Consider the following 22,129-nt stretch of genomic DNA (forward strand, 5'->3'; position numbering starts at 1 on the left):
CACACACACTGTAGTAGTCTGTAAATACAGCCATATGTTTCTTTATCCAAACCCCTATTATCCAGACCTTATTTTTTTAAAATAAAAATGTAAATAAATAAATATTTATTCTTGTATCCCACCCTTTCATTCAAGGAGATCAGGGCAGCACACACAGTCCCTCCACTTTTGTCCTCCTGACAACCCTATGAGGTAGATTAGGCTGAGAGAGTGTGACTGGTCCACAGTCACTCACGGCTAAATGAGGATCATGGCTAAACAGGGGTTCAAACATTGATCCCAGTCTAACATAATCTAACCATCTAGCCATCCCACCATGCTGGGTAGATAACAAAGGGTTTGTTTAAAATCTAAACTTTAGATGAATCAAGACAGAGCATTTGGGAACATTTATTCATTATTTAATTGATACAAACTTTGGCTACTCTAAGCAAGATACTGCTCAATCAGTGCTTTGAAACATGCAAGAGTAAAATGCCATGGTGAGTTCAGACAATCATGCAGTTGAATCTAGTGGAGCTAGGTTACCTGAAGGTCTCTGTTGTATTCACAGACAGTGGGACCCAGAGGGGGCCAGGAGAGGAGGGACAAGAATCAAAACGTAAAAGTTTAAACTAGGGGTGCAAAAAGTGCAGCCCACCAAGCTGTTTCTGACAGCCTACCTGACTCAATTGCATCTGCTACCACTGACAAAATCACAGCAGCGCTGCCTGGGGTTTCCCTTGCTAGCATTAGCAAGGACATCCCTTCCTTATCTCCAGTATTTGCTGAGAAAACCTTCTGTGGTGTGCGCAGTTGTGCCACCAGCCAGACCGCACCCCCACACACCTCCTACTAGTCTCTCTCTCTCTCTTATACACACACACACACAGCACAAAGAGGTGCCCCCAATGAAAGTTTGACTTGAGTTTAGGTGTTGAACTCCAATACCACCACTTTTAGAATGCAAGATCTTTTGTAATGTGTTGAATCTGAAAGCAAAGTAGCATTGGACACATCACATGATCCAGTGTATGGCTCCTACAATCTTAGGCTGATACCACCTAAATCCACCATCAGATATTCTTTCTCCAGATAAATTGTTACTTCTTATAAACATATTGGTGTTATAAACTAGTGCTGTGCTGAAAATTTCTTCCACATTTTTTTGACCAGTCTCATTCAATTTGATAGGAAAGATAATTGCTTTCAAAAAGAAGTTTAAAGCAGAAGAGCATTTTCGAGAAATTTTCATGGGTTGGGCTCAGGGTTCTTGTGCTTACGTTACTTATGAGGTGGCCGAGGAGTGTGCATAAGTGTCCTGCCTCTCATTGTACAACGGTATCTCTAGCAGCCTGTAGCCTCCTTGGCTTCTTGCACTCCAGTTAAAGCCCAGGGGAAGACGTTATGAGGTGATTCCTCACACAGGACTTTTTCAGATCAGGAAGTGCAACCAGCCTGGGAGGCTGCAGAGCAATGGAGAGATTTGTAATAAAAAACACACACATGCAGGTAAGCTCAAAAACACCACTAAATTCAAAATAAAGTATAAGGCAACCTGAGAATGGAGCAAAGCAATGGAAGCCTCTTTCATGGGGGAAGACAGCTTTCTGGAAATGGGGGGTCAGATTTTGGCACAGTATTGGCTCCACTTGTTCCCCTGGAGGTGAAGGGGAGAATCCAATGGGGTGCTTATGCCATTGCCAATTACTTTCTGCCCCACTGATTCCCTTCTGCAACTGGGGGGTCTTGCCAATTCCGGTGTGCAAGTGGGACCCGCCACTTATGCAAGGGAGATTTTGCGCTTCCTAGAGGAAGCCCCCAAATGAGTGGAAACACTCATTTCTGGAAAGAGCCAGGTGGGCAGAGCTCCCTTAGGTGAGCCCTGCTGACCCGCCTCCTTCCAGGAATGAGTGTTTTCACTCACTTTGAGGTACCCCCCAAAACGCTAAATCGATGTTGCACAAGTGGTGGAGGCCGCTTGCGCAATGGAATTGGAGGAGGGGCATAAGAGAATCGGCAGGGGCTTAAGCGCCCCGTTGGATTCTGCCTAAACACAACACTGCCCCACTCACACCTGCCTTGTGGAGAATGCAAAATGGGGGCCAGGCTGCCAACACAGTTGATGCTGTTCCACTTGCAACAGCAGTGCACCCCCCCCCCAAAAAAAAACCCTTACGGAAAAAAGACAGAAGCTCTGCTACAAGCCCTGCCAATAGTGAGCCCTAACTGTGAGAAGCTGCTGGAGAAATTCTCCTCATCCTGGAGAAATTCAGTGAAAATGTCCTCCCAATTTCTCTGTCCACAAATAGGGTGGAGAATTTTGAAAGGCCATTTGTGCACAGTTCTCTTCTAAACACGCTTAATTCCTGAAGTGTTACTGGTTGTGGAGGTGCTATATGTACACATACATATACATGTGTGTGCAAATACAATAGAAATAGATAAATATCCATGGCTAGATAGCATCACCGATGCAATTAATATGGACTTGAGCACACTCTGGGAGAGAGTGGAGGACAGGAAGGCCTGGCGTGCTATGGTCCATGGGGTCACGAAGAGTCGGACATGACTTAAGGACTGAACAACAACAAGAGTTGCTTTTGTTGAAAAACATTGGCCTTTGCATTTGCAAAGATGTCCGTGTCTTAACAGCCTTTTTAATATGTGTTTATACCCATGAACACTGAGGAAGAAGAAAGTAGAGGAAATACAACCCTGATGAGATCCCCCCCCCCACAAGGTAAAAAATGACAACTCTTGCAGAGGTGGAGCTGACATTGCCAAAAGTAAGACAGCATCTGGCAAGACAGCATCCAGAAAAAGCAAAATGCTCGAAGCAAACGGGTGAGAGGTGGGGAGAGAGAGAGTTGAAAACAGAAGAAGAAATGCTCTGTGTAGACTGGTACAAAGCCTTTCTCTGTCTACAGCACATAAACAATGTACTGTTGAACTGAAATATGTAGTGTGGTTGCACTGTCACTGATTGTCAAGGTGATGTTTGTTCTGACTGGCTAATATATAGATTTATGAAGTCCATCATTTTAAAGCTATTATATGATAAGACACAAAATACCTCTGATCGGATTTAGTTGAGTCATCCTTTCCAGTTCAGGCTCAACGAAACATTTGCTGATTGCCCTAGTGGAACTGCATGCATTATGCACTGACAATGGAATTAACTGTGAAGAAGTCTCACGGAAAAGTGCCATATGATAATGTTCAATTTAGAAGAAGTGTCCATGTGACATAAAAATATAGGAAGGGCCCTGCTGGATCAGACCAAAAGGCCATCTTGTCCAGCACTCTGCTTCCCAAAGTAACTAACCAGTTCCCTCTGGGAAGCCCACAAGCAGGACATGAAGGCAACAGCTCCCTCCTGGTGAGACGGCAGAAAATGGTACTCAGTGGCACCTGTGTTACTCAGTGTTACTCAGTGGCAGATCTGGAGCTTCACCATATAGCCATAACAATGATCAGCCATGGATAGACTCGCCCTCCACGAATTCATCCAAGTCCATTTTAAAGCTGTCTTTACTAGTGGCTCTCACCGCATTTTGCAGCACCAAATTCCATCAGTTAATCAAGTCTTGTGCTGAGAAACACTTTTATTGCTTGTTTGTCCTGAATCTAGTGTATTTGCCAGATGACCCCAGTGAAAAACATACAGAAGAACTGGGATACCGTCTCTAACAGTGGCCCATCACAAGTATCTAATGCCTGATTCGTACATTCCCAGAGCAGTGCATGAACCACTTCCTCCTAGTCTGGGCCCGCTGTAGCATTTGTAAGATGGAACCATGTTATTCTGGCAGAATAATGTGGTTCCTTCTTACAGCAGTATCACCTTTCCTTGGTGTGCAGTTGGAGCTCAACTACTTAAGTTCTCCTCCAACCACATACTATTCTGAGGCAAGCAAGCAGACACAACGAATGAGGAAGGATTGCTGCTAGGAAGGTATAATATGCATTCAGTTGCCCAAAGAAAGGTCAAGGAAGCAAAAGATCTATCATGATTTTGGTTCCCAGAACTGGCAGCCCCAACAGAGAAGAAGAACAGAGCACATTCTGCTGCTTGTGCTGTCCTAGTTAGGATGCTGCTTGGCTTTCTGAAGACACCTATGTAGACTAGGATGGCTTGAGGGAGGAGATCATCTACATCAAGGAAGGGAAACCTTTTTTTCTGTCAAGGGCTCACCCCTTTTTCCTTTCTGCCACTCCCTTTTCTCTCTGCCCCAGCAGGCTACCAAGGAAGGGATAGATCTCTCTTGCCAGAGGTTTGATCTCATGCAGAGGGCTTTTGAAATTAGGCTGAGGGCCGCATGAAATTAAACCAAGGGCCACAGATTGCCCACCCCTGATCTAAATGCCAGGTTATGGAAACTTTGTTATTTGGTTACTGTTCTGGCAGCAGCAGTGGAAGCTGGTGACTCTGATGTCAGCGGGGCAGTGAATTCGCTCCATGTTTCAGTCAGAACCAGCCAGAACTCTAAAGGAGCTACCCAAGGTGCTTTGCACCTTGGATAGCTCCTTTAGAGTTTTGACTGGTTCTGACTGAAACCCAGAGTGGATTCATCATTCCACTGACATTGGACCCAGCAGTCTCCACTGGCCAGCAGTGCACGTGTGTGCCAAGAAAGCACAAGAAGTAAGAAGAGTTTCTCTTTCTCATCAGAGGCTGAAATGATCATTTCTGAATAGGATATACTTCAGATATCATTGCAATCAGTAGTAAAACTCCTATTGGTTTAATGGATAGAAATTATACAAAATTATGTTGATCCGTGTTCTCAATGAACAATTTGGGTACCATTGTTTAAAGAAAATAAGGTCTGAAAGCTCACAAGTCCCTCTTTTGCTAGTTCTGTAAAAGAGCACGTTGATAACACAGAGTTTCTTTATACTAGCAGTCAAAGCCCTTAACTGCTTTAAGTTGGATGCTGCTAATTCAAATGAGCAACTGTGTATACAAATGCAAGCCGTCTATCTCTGTGGCCATTGAACTGTACTTGAGATCAAAAGAATCCTCCAGCAATTTTAACTTGTGCTGACTGTCCTTCCTTCAAAGGCTGCATAAACCCTTCATTGTAGCATCTGAGATGATGCTGTACTAGGGATAGGCAACATTTTTGGGCCATGGTAACGTATGGAAATTTGCAAAACTGTCCCGGGCACCACCACACAGTAGTGCCATGGGAGGCCTGGCAAATGACAAGTCACCTGCCCAGAAGACTGAGTGCAAGGCAGAGGTGGGGTCTGAGCCCCAACACACTAAACAGCTCCTTTGAACCCATAGATTTTGGCATGAACAGAAACCTGTTTCACAATCTCAGCCACTGGTAAAAAAAAACATGTTAATAAAAAAACTGCGAGGTTAGGGCACCATGGCGGGGGTCAAATACATGTCAAGGGGTGTATTGGTGTCCATGGGCTCCACATTGCCTACCCCTGGCCTGTGCTATCTATACAAATGCATGGACAATTCTACCAAAATTCATGCAAAAGACCAGGTTCGCACAACACACTAACCCACACTCAGTGGTTGAGTGCGGGTTGTTGAACCATGGTTGACCGTGTTGTCTGAACCGAAGACATTTTCCACAGGGTGGTTTGTTAACCATGCAATATGGCTTATTTTTCTTGAATAAGACACCTTGAGAACCCATGGCTTGTTGTTGGGTGGTTCAGGGTGGTTCACAAGCTGCACTGCATGGTTAACAAGCCACCTTGTGGAAAACATCCTGGGTTCAGACAACATGCTAACTCACAGTTCAACAAACAACCCATGGTTCAACAACAATCCACACTCAACCACTGAGTGTGAGTTTGCATGTTGTGTGAACAGGCCCAAAGAGTAGTGAATTTAACAAGCACAAACTGGAAGCGGAAAAAGAGAAATATCTGATCTCTATGTTTCCAGGCAAATCTCATTGATCAATACAGTGATATCATCCAACAACCAGCACTGCTTCCATCTTATCTATTATTAACCATTAGCCAGATGACTGATTGTACTCAGATCTCTAACTAAGTAGGAAGCAATGCATTAGGAAAACAGGAAGCAATATGCCCCAGGTCTAATGAAAAACAGATGTGGTTGTCAACAATATGCCGATAGCAGCCCAGGCCAAACTATCTCATTACCCCAGCCCAAGCTTCCCAATGTTCATAGAACCATGTGGGTTACTAATAAAGAACTCTGCTGGATCCCCTGTTAGGGGCAAGATCAAATTACCTGTCACCATGTCCCTAATAAAAATATGCTACTGCTCCCAAGGAATCCCATCAATCCCTGTTAGAGGCAATATAAATCTCATTCAAGATTACGAAATATAATAGCCAGTGACACTAAATGCTTTGTCCTGGGGTTAAGAGTGATAAACACTAAACCTTCCAATATAAGGAAGAAAAATGTCTAACAAACAGGAACCATTTCAGTATTATCCCAGATTTATCGGTCAGCTTTTTCATTATGTGAAAGTTGTTAAGAAACTTCAATGAAGGCACACATCCATGCATGAGGAATTGCCCACACACTGTGATCTTCAGCATGTTTATTCCGAAATGAGCTCTGCTGAGTTTAATGAGATTTATTCCTTGCTGATCGTGCTTAAGATTGCAGCCTTGCAGCCTTCAGCTATGCAGATCCACTCTGATGAAATTGCCAATACTTCCAACAGAACTTACTGTGAAGTAATTGTGCACAGAACTGTAGCCTTCATTAGCAATCATGAATATATCCAAGGACCAATTAAGCTTTTCACAAAAAAGTATTTTGTCACCATAATAATGGTGACAAAAACACATATAAAGCAGAGACATTTATACCACAACCCTGACCGTGTTTATTGAAGGAGGTCTTAACTGAGTTCAATGGAACCTACTCACTTCTAGCACACTGTGACCTGGTTTGCATGATCAGGTTAACAACCCACAGTGTCTTGTCAACCCCGCTGCACATGCCCACTGGATTTCCCTAATTACCCTCACTGGCGCAACTTGCTGTGTCGTCCAAACCCAGGCAGCATGGCTTGTTTGATGGGGCAACCCTCAAATAACACATAGTCTGTTGTTGAGTTATTTGAGGATTGCTGCCCTCTCAAAGAAGCCATGCTGCCCAGGTCTGGATGACATGGCAAGCCACACCAGTGAGGGTAATTAGTGATGACTAGTGAGGTAATTAGGGTGAGGGTAATTAGTGATGGCCAGCGCATGACTGCTTTGCATGGTGGGGAAAATACACCACTGTGGCTTATTTCCCTTGCTGTGATAATGCAAACTGGCCCGATGTCCAACATATGTTGCTGAAGGCTTATTTGGGATTCCCAATATTGTTCACAACATTCCCATTGGGCATCTGCTGGATGGGAAATATCGCCCCCACCTCATTTGAGATTAATACTCCTGCCTTAGTAAGCGTATTTAAGATTACAGCTTTACTCATACAAAGTGGTGGCCCCAGAAAAACATACTGGCTTGGATCCAGATTTTGTCATACCTGGACTAGACTCATTGGAATTAATGGAATTTGAGTTAGTCACGACTAAATATGGATCCAACCAATTTGGGGATGGGGGCAAAGTGCATTGGGGGGCTCAGCTTTGACCCACTTGTTAGATTTCTGAAAGAGAAATAACAGTATATTTCACACAAATGCTCCATCCTAAACATAATGGGTACATTCGCATGATCAAAATAAGCCACCGTTCAGACAACACAACAAGCCATGCCCTGGCGGTGATTATGGAAATTGCAGCCCACACACAGTTATTTAAATCATGGCACGTGGCTTATTTTGATCATACAAACCAGGTTATTTTCTCTGACTTACAGTAGGTCTTATTGATTTTGATGGAGTTAACTTTCAGGTTAAGCTGTGTGTTTTTTTCCACCTCTCTGCTTATTACTAGACTGACCAACCTTTCTAATGAAACGAACAACCAGAAGTTAAGGGGGTAAGGCCAAGCATCTCTCCATCAACGTCTTGAACAGACTCAGAAGTAAATGGTAACAGATGCGTGAAGAAACACATGGAAGAAGCAGGCTAGCGCCACTGGGAGACAAAGGTGGAAGGCAGTACCAACTCTAGGATTTTGTGGACCCCATGGGCAAGGAAGGCACCTTCAGTATAATTCCTGAGCCTGGACAATGTAGGGCAGAGGTAGGCAACATGGCACTCATGGGCACCAATGTGCCCCCAGACACTTGGTGCCCACCAAGGTGTCCTTCCCCTCCCACATTTTTTTTAAATGAACACGTTTTCTTACTGGCAGCTGAGATTGCTGTGAAATAGCTTTCTGTTGGTGCTGAAAAGTGTGGGTTCAAAGGAGTTGTTTAGTTTTGGGGCTCAGACCCTCTGCCTTTTACTCAGTCTTTTGGGCAGGGTACTTGTGCTTTGCCAGGCCACCCATGCAAAGTGAAAAGGGAGGTTGGGCCCTTTGCTGGTCCTGGCAGATGCCCGACCTCATCACCCTTTGGAGCTGGCTGTGCTGCATGGAATGTTTCTACTTGTCAAGATGCATCACGTTTTTCATCTCTTGGTCAAATGGGCTCTGACATGCATGGGCATCCTGTGGGACAGGAGGACTGAATGGGAAGGCCCTCATTTAGGGTTATTGCCTAACTTCACCTAGGAATGCTTGAGGAATATGAGAGGGTAGAATCCTTGAAGGCAGCCTAAAAATAATGTGTAAATAAAAAAATAAACTGTGAATTCTTATATGAACTGACCTGAGCAACACCCTCTGGGACTAATGTGTTGATTGGAACTTAGTCATCCACCAACTTTTGGACTTCCCAAGTGTTCTGATTCAGGACTCAGCTCAAAAAAGGCATTGAAAGAGGTTTTAAAATTCGTATTTGGAGAAGGAATAAGTACATTTAGGAATGCATACTGTGAGAGAACTTGTATTTTTGTGGGGTTTTGTTAAAATGCTGGTTTGTGAGGAAATGGGATGGAATGGACTTATGGGTGGGCATATGATATGGGCATGAAAGTGATATGGACCTGAAAAAAAGACTAATTTGCTCATCTCATCCTGCTTCTGCACCCTTCAGGGTAGCTTGATCTCCAGAGATCAATGCATTTCACAGCAGCAAGAGAAGCATTTTAACTTGGATCAAGTTGCAGTTATAAGAGCAGAGGATGGTGGAAAAAAACTGGCAACCCTACCATCATCACTATGATGATAGGAACGAGGAAGTGACATATGTAGCTGCTGTTATACATGCAAATTGCTTGTCTGTTCAATGAATGGGGTATGTGTAGATGGAAGAACTGTATACTGCTGTGTGTGTTTTGGGGTAGAGTTTCCTGTCCCTGGATCTACCTGTCTCTCTCTCTCTCTTATAGCAGTGAGGGGTGGATTGTTTACTATCAGGGAGGGAGAACAGGTTTTGCCTTCACTGAAATTTCCTTCTCAAAGGCTGCATTTTACTTTTCTTCATCTGGTAACAGCTATTCACACATATAGGAGAAAATGAGGGGATGCAATCAGGGTCTAAACTTGCTTAGCTGTTCCTACTAGTGATCAGAACCATCATGAATCAAGGCAGAGCCTATCTGCAATACTGCCCTGGTTTGTTTCTTTCTCACCCTAAAATGTGTCAGAACGTTTGGAACTGATCTATCTATCTATCGAGAGAGAGCAAGAACAGGTTATATATTGGTGATGGCCTGTATATTACAAGGACCCAAGGCAGCTGGTCCACCCACTGTTCAAAGACAGTGGCTGGGTTCTGCCATCAATGGAATACCATCCACAAGTGGGATAAAGTAAATGAGTTTTAAAAGAGTATAATTGTAATACTCATCACCACCCAAAGGCAAGAGCCACAGAGTGATTGATTACATGCTGTCACTTTATCATACTGAGGTCTAGTTTTGATAAATGATTAGTTCTTTGAAAACTTCTAAAGAAACAATGCAGGAGTTTAGCCACATCTATACAAGGCACTGATGACAACAGGTGAGCAAGTAGTACTTGCTTGTCATTATTCAGGAACTTATTCACACCTTTCTTGTGCATGTTGTACTTGCACAAACAAGATCAGAATTGCTAAATTTCTCCTTAATCAGTAGAACTTGATATATGCATATTTTAAAAATATCCAGTCTTCAAGATGCAAAAAATAGATGGGCAGTATTTTGGTAAAGTTGACAGAAACCAAATGGCATCTGCATGGAATTCTCCAGTTGTCAGAAGGTGGGACACACACAAGACTGCAACTTATGCTTCCAAAAGCCTATCATCCCATATTTTCCCTTCTTTCCTGCCACTCTAGTACCTTCCTAGAACATTCCTTATCCTGTAAATCAGTCTTTCCTAACCTGATGCCCTCCAAATTTTGGACTACAACTCCCAGCATTCCAGACCATTGGCCATGCTGACTGGGGCTGATGAGAGTTGAAGTTCAAAACATCTGGAAGGCACCAGGTTGGGGAAGGCTAACTTAAAAAGTAAACATTCATATCTGGAATAGTTAGGAAAACAGGATAAATCTGTGCAAATTTGCAAAATCCTATGCATGTTTTAGACAGAAGGAAGTCCTACAACTCCCAGCATGCCCCAACCAGCAATGCTGGAGACTGCAACCCTTGGTCTGGTTGCAGAATACTGAAGTTTTAATGCAGAAGCTAATAACAGATACCATGAGTATTTTCCAACATACATCCCCCCCCCCCAAAGAAGGAGGAGGAGCCCTTCTAACGTGGCTAGAGCAACTGTTCTTCGAATTGTGCATCCATACTGCATTTGTAGAAATAAATGTATGTAGAATAGTACATGCAAGTGAGGACCAAACTAGATGTGATGTTAAATGTGCCTTGCGTTGAATGTGCCCCTTTTTTTAAATGCAAATTGCTTCTGTTGGAAAGGAAAGGTTCCTCCTGTGCAAGCACCAGATCATTACTGACCCCTAGAGGGACGCCGCTTGTGCTGGCGTTTTCATGGCAGACTGTAGTGGGGTGGTTTGCCATTGCCTTCCCCAGTCGTGACTACCTTTCCCCCAGCAAGCTGGGTACTCATTTTACTGACCTTAGAAAGATGGAGGGCTGTGTCGACCTGAGCCAGCTACCCGAGACCCGGCTTCTGCTGGGATCGAACTCAGGTCATGGGGAGAGTTTTGGTTGCAATACTGCCACCTACCACTCTGCGCCACACAAAGAAACAGAAAACAGAACAGAAAAACAAAACAGAAAACAGAAGCTCTTGCTTCTGTTGGGGGAGGCACTAATAACTAACAGGATCAGAGTAGGCATGGAGGGGGGAATTTAACCCTTTTCTATCCTGGTATGGTCCTGAGTAAAAACCTTTTAACCCCTGGTGTGGTCCTGAAGCTAGTATTTCCTTTGGCAGAAACCCCAAAGGATTAACTTACCCCTCAGTGCCTGCTCTGATCCTCTAGGGTCTCCCAGCTGATGCAATTTGCATTTTAACAAATGTGCATGTTATATACAAAGACACACTTTATGTTGCATCTACTTTGGCCTTGAGAGTTTGAACTAAATCAGATCCTGCAACTGGGAAATGCCCTAGCAAGTGGGTTGACCAAAATAACCACAGGGATGGCATGGACATGGACTTTTCCTTTCTCTAGTTTTTGCTTCTCTGTTCAGATTTTCAGTCTAATCTACAAGAGGAAAAATTAGAATAATTTCACTAGATTTAATAAAATATGCATCATATATGAATGTATCATATCCAAACTTATAATGATGATTAATTCAACAAAAGCAATTTATACACATTTATTTCTGAGATTTCATTTTTGGCCCTGCTTCTCGGAAGAGCTCTGAAAGCAGATTAGCAGAACATTTTTTTTCAAGCCATCTCTCCCTAATTACTCATTCTATGCATTTGCCTCATAGGCAGATTTTCCTATTAACAGACATCCCCACTGTTCTGAACACAGCAGCTCAGTTGGATGGTAAATGCACCAGACACAATCCTATGCGCATCTACTTGGAAGAAAGCCTCACTGAGTTCAGTGGGACATACTCCTAGAAAGGTGTGTATAGGACTGCAGCTTAAAATACCAAGACACTAACAGACAGGTTCACATTCAGCGGAGAAGAGCATTTCATGTATACACAGTACGGCTGCAATCCTATATACACTTACCTGGGACTGGGAGTAATCCCCATTTAACGTTGTAGGACTTGGTTTCATGTAAACATGCCCAGGATTGCACTGTAAGAATAGTAGTAACAGAATTCCTGAAATTTCTTGTTCTTGTTTCTACCTATTCTCAAGGGGATTAGATTTAGAATACAGACTCCTATATCCTAGTATTCCCCCAAGAACACACACACACACACTCATACACACATATAGCATTAACAAAAATGTGAGACCAGACAGACTGAATTAATATTTGACACCCACTTGAAAGACAGCCTAATTCTGAGAACACTCACCGATTCCCATCACAATCAGTTCAGAATGTACCTTCCTCACCTCTGCATCTACTCAAGACAGTAACCATTCTTTGGCTTTCTAAATTCCAGCTACTGTGGTTCAGCTCCGAAGGGTCTGTGTGACTCAGCAAAGAGGTCTGCTTTTATTTTTCAGATGGAACTTACCAACACATTAGCACACTAAGGGGAGGTTTTGCTGCTAACATCCATTTCTAAGCTGTCTCTCTGAGATTAGCAATGCTAGTCTCTCCCCCATCTATGTTACTTTATGAAAACTGGGAAGGTTGGTTTTCATTCAGCAAATAGCAGGAAAAGACAGTTCAGAAAAAGGAGTTGCTATTTAGAAATATGAATATTTCACTGTAACATATTGTGGATCTGGATATAAAAGAAACAAAGATGATTCAGGAAGGGGGTAGGAGAGAATCAGAGACAGTGCTGAGTTTGTGAGCTAGCTGATTTCAACTACTTTTTAAGGCTGTTTCCAGATGAAGCTTTTATTGTGCAATCACACTGCTCCATTCACAGGGTTTTACAGGAGATCCAGATATCATCTTCTGTTGGAAGCCTTCTCATGTTTTCCCACCGCTTCTTCCATCTTCTTTCTTACCAGAAAAAATCCATTAAAAAAGAAAAAATACAGAATAGCTGCACAATATCTTTTGATTGTTAGTGATAGAAGCCCTCCTGTCTATGCATAGGACTGTGCCCTCAGAACGAACTTGAACTCTTAATACAGGAGGGAAATTATAACTTGATAGGTGTAACTGAAATTTGGTGGGATGACTGGAATATAGCAATTGATGGATATAACCTGTTCAAAAAGAACAGGAGGAACAGAAAGGGAGGTGGAGTTGTACAATATGTTAAAAATACACATCTCTGCACAGAAATATAGGAGGATCAACTTGGTAGCCCCATCAAGAGCATCTGGGTTAAAATAAATGGAGCAAAGAATAAAAAGAACATGGCGGTTGGAGTCTACTACCGACCACCCAATCAAGAAGACAAGGATGAAATTTTGAAAAGCAAATTGCCAATGTTTCAAGGAAGCATGATGTAGTAGTAATGGGGGACTTCAATTTCCCCAAATTTTGTTGGGAGACAAATTCTGCAAAACATGGCCCCTCCAAGAGATTCCTGACTTGTGTTGCTGAGAACTTCCTCCTACAGAAAGTAGAGGAGGGAACTAGAGGATTGGCTATCCTTGACCTGATCCTAACCAACAGAGATGACTTAGTGGATAAAGTAGCAGCTACAGGAACTCTGGGGGAAAGCGACCATGTTGTACTTGAGTTCTTGGTTCTAAAGGAAGCAAAAGCCAAGTGTAACCAAATGCGCACCCTGGATTTTAGGAAAGCCAATTTTAATAAACTCAGAACAATGATAATTGGCAAGCGACTCTAATGAGAAATGGAGTCCAAGATAGGTGGGAGTTTAAAAAAAAAGGAAATTCTAAAGGCACAATTACAAACAATTCCAACAAGAAGAAAAGGTGGAAGACAACAGAAGAAGCCAATGTGGCTTCATAAAAAGCTTAGAGATGACCTGAAAACAAAAAAGGATACATATAGGAAGTGGAAGGAAGGCAAAGCTACAAAGGAAGAATACAGGCAGGTAGCACAAAATTGCAGGGATGGTGTCAGGAAGGCTAAAGCTGAGAACAAGCTGAGGTTAGCGAGGGATGCTAAAAGCAACAAAAAGGCTTTCTTCAGCTACGTGCATAGTAAAAGACAGAGGAAAGAAATGGTGGTTCAACTATTAAATAAGGATGGCAAAATGATAGCAGATGACAAGGAAAAGGCAGAAGTGCTCAATTCCTACTTTGGCTCAGTCTTCTCCTGAAAGAGGGTCTATGACCCAACTGGCAAAGGCAAAGTACAGGCTGAAGGGGCAGGATTGCAGCTTGAGATCGATAGGCATATGGTCAAGGAACACCTAATTACTTTGAATGAGTTCAAATCACCAGGGCCAGATGAACTGCATCCTAGAGTAATAAAGGAACTGGCAGAAGAATTCTCAGAACCACTGCCTATTCTCTTTGAGAAATCATGGAGGACGGGTGAAGTGCCAGATGACTGGAGGAAGGCTAATGTTGTCCCCATCTTCAAAAAGAGCAAAAAGGAACAACCTGGGAACTACAGACCAGTCAGTCTGACATCAATCCCTGGGAAAATTCTGGAGCAGATTGTAAAGCAATCAGTCTGTAACCACCTTGAAAACAATGCAGTGATTATTCAAAGCCAACATGGATTTGTCAAGAACAAATCCTGCCAGACGAATCTGATCTCATTTTTTGATCAGGTAACCTCCCTTGTGGACTGTGGGAATGCTGTAGACATCATATACCTCGACTTCAGCAAAGCTTTCGACAAAGGGCCCCATGATATCCTGATGAGCAAACTAGCTCAAAGTGGGCCAGATGAAACAAAGATCAGGTGGATCCACAGTTGGCTACAGAATCAGACTCAAAGAGTGCTTATCAATGAGATCTTCTCAAGTTTATAGCCAGGGAGGTGGAAAAATTAAGAGGAGGGAGTAAATATCTGAAATTGATGGGGAGCGTGAGAGGGAACCAGTCCTTTAAAGAGGAGGACTGACATAATGATGCCAGGGAAAGAGACTTCTGTCAACAGGAGAGGGGAGATGTCGTGAAGAAAGACAGGTGGGAGAACTGGAGCACTCCAGCCCACCCCTCGCCTCCCCATCTGACTGTCGCCCTGTACATGTGGAGGGTGATGGTCTGAAGAAGAGTGCCTCCTGTATCTGTGGAGGCTCGCCACACAATTAAGAACCCTGAAAAATCCTCTCTTCATGCGTACTTTCAACATGGTAAGTAGAATGCCTAAAGAGGGCTATGGAGAAATACAGTACAGGAAATAATGGATCACAGATACTGTTTAAGGCAAATTCCCATGATCATTGTGGCAATTTTGACAGACATTACATTTTTCCACTTGAACACATCCCAGCATGTACTGAATTGTGGGAACATGCCCACAGAGAGGGAAGGGCAGATCTAAGAAATATGAGGGCAAAATTAAGAAAGGAGGGGGGAAAGTGACAGGATTTAGATGTGAAACGATATGGCAGATATCACTGATTTTCTACTTAAAAGAATGCTAATTGGTTTGGCCTTAACAGAAGCAAGAGTAAGGAAGGGGGGGGGGATCTTCACAAGAACAGAATGAGAAGCGCATTGGAGTATTCCCTGGATTTTCATGGAATTGGCTTTGGTCCATCAGGGACACATTAAGCAAGATAAGCCAAGTGTACCGTACCTTTAAAGTCTGGTTTTCAGGGGTCACACAGAGCTTGAAAGGAACATACTTCTGGGTGGGGTGGGGGGAATAGAACTGAACATCATCAAACTGGCAGGGGCTGCTCAACCAATGAGAGAGGCTTGTTTCCCGCCCCTGTCCAGGCTCCCCCCTGCTACTACATTATTATGAATGGAGAGCAACTAATTCTCCCCATGTGTGCAGATTTCTCTGAAGAAGCCAAAATCCCCAGTTCTCCAATGCAGCATCTGAAAGCTCCCTGAGAGCTTTCCCCCACCCCAATTTCGTTGCATTCCAGCAATCTGCCGTGAACTTATTGCTCCCACCTAAGAGTGCACGAAAGCCACTTACCTGGTCTCGCAGCTTGCTTCGCGGTGGGGGGGAGGCGCTTCGCTGTTCCCCCCGAAGTTCAGGCCGGGGGAGGGAGGCTTCCCGCCTCGCCCGGCCGAAATTCAGGCCGAGGAGGAGGTGCCTCGCCTCGCCCGGCCGCGAAATAGAAAGTTAAAAAAAAAAAAACGCCCCCGTGGTAGGCTACGTGACGATTAACGTAGCATATCACGGCTAGATCTGCAAAGTCAGCCGTGATAGGCTACGTTAATCGTCACGTAGCCTATCATGGGTGACTTAAAAAAAAAAAAAAAGCGCGTACGCAAATGGCGGCCCCCATAGGGAGCCGCCATTCGTGTTCCTTATTTGGTTGCTGTAGTCTACGTAAAGATTACGTAGACTACGGTGAAAATAAGGGCAACACTATTTGTGTTGCCCTTATTTTCGCCGTAGTCTACGTAAAGATTTACGTAGACTACAGCGACCAAATAAGGAACGCGAATGGCGGCTCCCTATGGGGGCCGCCATTTGCGTACGCTTTTTTTTTTCTTTTTTTAAGTCACCCGTGATAGGCTACGTGACGATTTACGTAGCCTATCACAGCTGACTTTGCAGATCTAGCCGTGATAGGCTACGTTAATCGTCATGTAGTGCCGTAGCCTATCACGGGGGCGTTTTTTTTTTTTTAACTTTTTATTTCGCGGCCGGGCAAGGCGGGAAGCCTCCCCCCCCGGCCTGAATTTCAGCCGGGCGAGGCAGGAAGCCTCCCTCCCCCGGCCTGAACTTCAGGGGGAGAGCAGCGAAGCGCCTCCCCCCCACCGCGAAAAGCTGCGAGTCCAGGTAAGTGGCTTTCGTGCACCCCTACTCCCACCCCATTTTTCTCTGTGTCCACTTTTGCCTATTGCTTCCAAGTCCTCCCCCCTTCTCCTTTTCTCCTTCTCCCTGCTCACAATGAGAAGCTCCATAAACCCAAAGATCGTTACTGTGATAAAGTGGAGAAGGGACTTTACATAACAATGCAGAAATGACTTTACATCAGAGAAACTACAGAACATCAAAGAAGCGCAACATCACAAATGTGATTTCAGAGAGCAACAAAGAGCACTTTAGGGTGAGTTACTAAAGTTAGGCTTTAGACCTTTCACTGCAGGGGAGTGAGATTTATTTCTTACTTCTGAGTAAATATGCAGAGAATGGGGGATATGTTAAAGGTTAAAAGCAGGCTACTTTTAGTGGAGACTGAGTGTCCCCGCTACTGCAGTAATGTCAGGGGTTGCTGCTGCATTCCTGGGGATTTTCTCAATGGGAAAAACTACTTCCATTGGGGAAACAAGAGGGAATAGGGCATCCCACCCCCTTGCCCAGGTCACTGCCAGGTCACAGAGGCATGCCCAGTATTTAATATGTGCGGGGGGGGGGGCATGGCACACTGTGGTAAAACCACCAGGGAGTTGTCGTCAGTTAAAAAAAAGTGGGAGTAAAAGGAGTTTCAGAAAATGCGGCTTTTCAAGAGGGAAGCAGCTGGTTTGCAGCGGATTATTGATGATGTCATCTGTCGCAAAGGAACTCAAACTCCTCTAACTTCGCACTAAATTGCTTGTGAAGACAGCCCCCCAGATGGTCTACTGATGATCTTCTGCCTGCTAAAGCTCAATATTTGTTTTTAGAATATTCGTTTTTATCATTCAGGTAGGGATGTACAAATCCCTTACCTTGTTCCGGTCCGGGACTTCCGTGGTGGGGGGGAGGCGATCCGTCCTTCCTCCTGGAATCCTCCCTGGCTGGCTCCACTCCGCGGCGAGTCCGCAGAGCTGCCAGCCAGGGCCGCCCGCAGTCGGACCTCCGTCCGCTGCCAGGCTGCAGCCGCAAATGGCGGCTGCTGTAGTGGCCGCCATTTGCATCCCTGCATTAGCCATGATAGACTACGTAAATACTTACATAGCCTACCACGGAAAGAGCAGCGATGCAAATGGCATAGCAGCCACCATTTGCGTCCCTGCTCTTTGTCATGATAGGCTACGTAAATACTTATGTAGCCTATCATGGCTAATGCAGGGAGGGAAATGGCAGCTGAAGACCGGGACAGCCATCTACGGCTGCAGACCAGGGGCAGCGGATGGACCGGACGGCTGACACAAGGTAAGATCCGTCCCAGGGGAATTTCGCGGGGTGGCAGGAGGGATTGCTCTGTTTTGCCATGGACTCCGGGGGGGGGGGGATTCTAAAGAATCCGGCCTCACTGGAGTCCATGGCGGAATTCTCTAACATCCCTACATTCAGGCATGATAGAGAGACAGGGGGTTGCGACAGGGAAGATGTTTTTGAACACTGGCTGAGGCCTACTGAATTTAAAGAAGAGAAACTATTTTACTTTTTGATACATGTCTATGACTCTTCAATGCCAAAAGGGGAAAACAACAACTAGGGAGATTGAAGAGAGAGACAGACAGAGAGAGAGACAGAGAGAGAGAGAGACTCATTTTCATTTGAAGCTGGGACTTTAACTGGAATGAAGTTGAACTGCTAAGCGTAATAATGTAAAACCTTTTAAAATAAAAATATTTTATATTTAAAATAAAAGCTTATAGGAATGCTGTTAAAGTCAGGACAATTAACCTTGCAATTTAAGGTAATCCTTCCTGACAGGGATTAAGGAGTTATCAGACCCAAAATCTGGTTCCCCCCTTAATTTGTTTTAAACTCTGGGGGCTGATAATACCTCTGGCCAGGAGTGGAGGGACATCCACAACAAAGAGAAGTAGAGGGATTAATCAAGGATGACCTCAGGTTTGTAAGCTGCTAAGATGACAGTCTTGTCAGTCACAAGAGAACTTGGGAGGGACAAGAGTTTGGATGGGAAGATTATGGGCTCTGTCTATGCCAGATTTCCCCAACATGGTGCACTCCAGATGGCCATGCTGGCTGGGAATGATGGGAGTTGCAGTCCAACACATCTGGAGGGCACCAGGTTTGGGAAGGCTGATCTACACTATGATCAACTTGAGATGCTGGTAGGACATCCAAGAAGATGTATCAGTGTGAAGGCGAGGTCTGGAACAGTATTTTGTTTTTGATTTACAAAATAGAAGGACAAAACTTTTTCACAGAAGCAGCAATATACTGTCATTCTCTGGAGCCGAAGTGACAGAAAGAACATTTTTCCCTGTAGGTAGAAGAGCAGCCTCATGTCTAGCTTGTCCTTCAGATCCTAACTGCCCTGAAACCATTCAGTTACTTTGCAACTTCTTGAAATGGGGCAAAACAACACAAACAACATTTGACTCAGAAATGAGACAGAGAGTTTCTCTTCTTGCTTACTCTGGACTGCACAGTTTAAAGGTGCAGCACAAAGTATGACCTATTTGACTCATTCAATAAACATGGTTTTGTGGCAAGCCAAAGTGCAACCAGACCAAGAAAATGAAAGAAACAGATGAATAAATTGGGACTGGGATGTGTGTGTGTGTTTAAAAATGATTTAATCTGCAAGGTGATTTGTGTTTGTTTATTGTTCTATTCACATTCATACTGGATTGAGAAACAATAGCCCTCGTCTTATTGTAGAATAGGTTGTTCTGCTTTTTGTAGTTTATGAATTTTATTCTTGTTATTGTTTTTTTTTAATTGGTGCATCCCCTCCAATGCTTATTGAGTGAAGGGGCAATCCAAAAATATTCATAAATAAATAAATAAATAGACTGAAAATGTCATCTTACAAAGGAAACAATTTGTTAATAGTTCCTACTGGAGCAAGTATCAAAAGGACTACAAAACTATATCTTTTCCTCACAAAGTTCTAAACAATCAAAACACGACGGGGATGGTGTTCTACTTTTAAAAATATTCACTGAAGCATTCTTTGTCTTTAAAGTTAAGTTTTCTTTGTCTTTAAAGTTAACTATGAGCTATCCAAGATCAATCCATTATAGACTAGTATTTTACAAACATAATGAAATTACATTCTCAACTTACTGGGGTGTGTGTGTGTGTGTGTGTGTACACATGCACACTGAAACTTGCAGACACATGGAACCTCAGTGACGTATGCCTCTCCATAACCACCCACATACAGGATGCCTTCACCCCCTGTCTGACTTCTAAACAAACAAGCCATGTTTCTTTCCTACATGCCTTCTCCCAGCCTGAGACAAATGGGCCACTAACAGTCTGGGACTTCAGACCACATTCTTCCCTTTGATAGATTCCACCGGGATTGTGTCCTGTGCCACAAGAAACTTGGCACAGTCTCATTCTTATCTTAACATAGCTGGATGGGTGCTGTTTCCCCACAGTGCTACTCCTTAACCACATGGACAAGACAAATGAGGTCCCATACAAACATCACCCCATCCTAGGCTGGCCAAGTGTCCTCTTTTTCAGAGGACAGTCCTCTATTTGAAGGGCTGCCAGAAGACAGTCCTCTGTTTTGAAGGTGACCTTTATCAGAAGGACTATCCAGTCCAAGGCCACTTTGAAGGTAACTAACCACCAGAAGGAAGAGATGGGCCTGCAAGCTGCCAATCAGCAGCACCTGGGCAGCAGATTGGGCAAGCACATGTGTAACCTGGCCACAGTCTTCAACACCATGGTGAGACGTAACGCATTTCTATTTAAATTATAATTATTATTATCATCAAATTTGCATTTATACAGATAAATTAGCACATGCAAATCTTATGCAGAGTGGTGTCCTCTTTTGTCCTCATTTTTGGTGACTCATAAGCGGCCACCCTATCCAGTCCCCACGGAAAGCAACACTCATGAATTCTACAAACAGGAAGCTGCCTTATACTGACTTGGGCAACTGATCCATCTAACTCAGTATTGTGTACAATGACTGGCAGTCTCTCTCCAGGGTTTCAGACAGGAGTCTTTTCCAGCCCTATCTGCAGTTGCCAGGGATTGAATCTTGAACCTGATGTATTTATTTATGTATGACCCGCGTTTCTACCAAAAGATGCCACTCAAGGCAGCTTACAGAACCAATTAAAATTCATTAAAACAATACTTTAAAATGCAATAAAAACATAACAATTACATACATACATATAAATTAAAAACAGCACCCAGCCTACCAGACCCACTTACACACACTGAAGGCCTTCTTAAATAAAGCAGTCTTTGCCTGCCAGAGGAAGGACATCGAAGAGGGAACAAACCTAGCCTCCCTTGGGAGGGAGTTCCACACAGCTTGGGAGCAGCCACCGAAAAGGCCTTCTCTTGGGTCACCACCAAACTTGCTTCCAAAGGCAGCAGTCTCAAAAGAAGGGCCTCTCCAGAAGATCTTAGGAATGGGGCAGGCACATACGGGAGAAGGCAGTATGGGAGAACCTTCTGCGATAAAACGTTGCTCTGCAACCTTTCCTAAAACAAAACTGAGGCATCCATATCCCACATTTCATCAAGCCATAGCCTTCAAACTTATGATAGCAGAAGATGACAAACGTGGCTCTGCAGTGATAACAAAGAATTCTACGTTTAACAGCAGTCACCGTTACCATTTTAAATACTTACAGATTTATTACAGCACCAGCTTTTGTGGACATGATGCCACAATAAATCTCCTCTTCTTTAAGATGCCACAAGACTCCTTGTTGTTTTGGCTGCAACAGATGAACATAGCTTGTCTGTCTGGTAGTCAGTGCCTTTTTGAATGTCCTCAATAACGGGGCATGAGCAGCAAGCAAATGTAAACTTCAGTAACTCTCTGAGAGAAAGAAATGAAACACCTCTTGCATATGGAATAGAAAACAAACCAATCCAAGGATTTCTTCAAATCTCCTCTTGCCCTGCGGCTGCCTGTCTCTCCCACTGCTGAGCATTAGCATTTCTCAAAGTCAGCAGTTTATCTTGCTGACCCATGTCAGGAATGACTAGCGGAGATGAGAGCTCAACACTGCAGGGCATTGAAGGCAGGCCCAGGGCAGTGAAGGAAGTCCTTTGACTGCATGTAAGGGTACAAAACAACTCCTTCGATGGAACAGCCACTAGCCAGAGGCCTCAACACATGATAAACCTCAGTGACACTGGAGCACAGTCATCCCTTCCCAGTTTTTCTACTTTCCCCAGATTTTTGTAGCACTTCAGGAAATGCTGAACTGCTTCAGCACCCTGCTTAAGCCCT

General features: G+C 43.9%; 1 protein-coding gene across 1 annotated transcript in view; it reads right to left on the reverse strand.

Moving 5' to 3' along the window:
• The window catches only part of JAKMIP3 (Janus kinase and microtubule interacting protein 3), a 127,615-nt gene extending 105,979 nt beyond the window's left edge, over nt 1–21,636 (reverse strand). The window contains exon 1 of the mRNA XM_084841937.1: nt 21,520–21,636. The gene's annotated coding sequence lies outside the window, so the exon portion shown is untranslated. The remainder of the gene's footprint in view (nt 1–21,519) is intronic.
• Between the last annotated feature and the right edge of the window lie 493 nt (nt 21,637–22,129).

This window comes from Heloderma suspectum, chromosome 3 (assembly GCF_057233095.1).
Source record: "Heloderma suspectum isolate Gila_16-S chromosome 3, 16-S_ref, whole genome shotgun sequence".
Classification (NCBI taxonomy): domain Eukaryota; kingdom Metazoa; phylum Chordata; class Lepidosauria; order Squamata; family Helodermatidae; genus Heloderma; species Heloderma suspectum.